Below are 1,833 nucleotides of genomic sequence, written 5' to 3'. Positions count from 1 at the left end.
GAGCTTCAGTCTGTTTGTCCTTGCGAACATGGTCCTGTACCGCCTGTTCGAGGGCAGCCGAGCAAAGTGTTCGTTCCCAGGGTGGGATGGGTCTCTGGAGATCTTGGAGGCCTTCCTGAGGCAGCGTGTGTTGTACAGCTCTTCCAGAGAGGGGAGGGGGGCGCCGGTGATCTTCTGGGCCGTTCTCACGACTCTCTGTAGCGCATTCCTCTCTGCGGCTGTGCAGCTGGAGAACCAGTTGCAGATGCCGTAGGTGAGGATGCTCTCCACTGCGCAGCGGTAGAAGGCCACCAGCATCTCCTGTCTGATGTGGTCTTTCCTGAGGACTCTCAGGAAGAAGAGCCGCTGTTGTGCCTTCTTGATGATGGCTGCTGTGTTGTTCTTCCAGGACAGGTCATCCTGTATGTGCACCCCCATGCAGGTCTGGGAGGCAGCAGTGAGGTAGTAGCAGCAGTGAGGTAGCAGCAGCAGTGAGGTAGTAGCAGCATTGAGGTAGCAGCAGTGAGGTAGTAGCAGCATTGAGGTAGCAGCAGTGAGGTAGCAGCAGTGAGGTAGTAGCAGCAGTGAGGTAGTAGCAGTGAGGTAGTAGCAGCAGTGAGGTAGCAGCAGTGAGGTAGTAGCAGCAGTGAGGTAGCAGCAGTGAGGTAGCAGCAGTGAGGCAGCAGCAGCAGTGAGGTAGTAGCAGCAGTGAGGTAGCAGCAGCAGTGAGGTAGCAGCAGTGAAGCTGCGTGCACACAGGGCCATTGCGTTGCACCGGAAGTCATTCATCTCAATGGGGCCGTTGCGTTGATCAGTTGCGTTGCTCTGCATTGCGATTCTTGACCGGCAGGGTGCGGCAATCAGTCAAAAAATTTCAGCTTTTTGCGTTGCGTTGGATCCGTCAAAACAACCGGAAGTAAACCGGAAGTAGTTTCTTGCCCAGAGCTCTCGCCTCAGATTTTAAATCCTCAATTTTGGCCGCCATTGGCTAAAATCTGTAATTTGGCTCTACAAGTGTTAATATGTCATTTTATGAAGTTTTTATATGTTTTCAGGCGAGAAAGTAACCATATATTATTCACAAAATGTGTCTAGTTTATCAAAATAACCCGTTTATATATCTGATCTGACGTTTTTTTCCCCACTTCTGTGGGAAACTTCGCTAGCAACACGAGTAGAGCTTTGCATCTGCATCGCACGTTGAAGTACGTCATTTCCATCCCACCAGGTTGCGCCAGAACGGTGGGTCACGGTCCGCGGTGTGCACGCGGCGTGAGGTAGTAGCAGTGAGGTAGCAGCAGCAGTGAGGCAGCAGTAGCAGTGAGGTAGCAGCAGTGAGGCAGCAGCAGTGAGGTAGCAGCAGTGAGGCAGCAGCAGTGAGGTAGTAGCAGTGAGGTAGCAGCAGTGAGGCAGCAGCAGTGAGGTAGCAGCAGTGAGGCAGCAGTAGTGAGGTAGCAGCAGCAGTGAGGCAGCAGCAGTGAGGCAGCAGCAGTGAGGTAGTAGCAGCAGTGAGGTAGCAGCAGTGAGGCAGCAGCAGTGAGGTAGCAGCAGTAGTGAGGTAGCAGCAGTGAGGTAGCAGCAGTGAGGTAGCAGCAGTGAGGTAGCAGTAGCAGTGAGGTAGCAGCAGTGAGGTAGCAGCAGTGAGGTAGCAGCAGTAGTGAGGCAGCAGTAGCAGTGAGGTAGCAGCAGCAGTGAGGTAGCAGCAGCAGTGAGGTAGCAGCAGTGAGGTAGCAGCAGTGAGGCAGCAGCAGCAGTGAGGTAGCAGCAGCAGTGAGGTAGCAGCAGTGAGGCAGCAGCAGCAGTGAGGTAGCAGCAGCAGTGAGTAGGGTTGGGTACCGAAAATCGGTACCGGTA

This window comes from Nansenia antarctica (assembly GCF_963989245.1).
Source record: "Nansenia antarctica genome assembly, chromosome: 10".
Classification (NCBI taxonomy): Eukaryota; Metazoa; Chordata; class Actinopteri; order Argentiniformes; family Microstomatidae; genus Nansenia; species Nansenia antarctica.
This window is presented reverse-complemented; position numbering follows the sequence as displayed.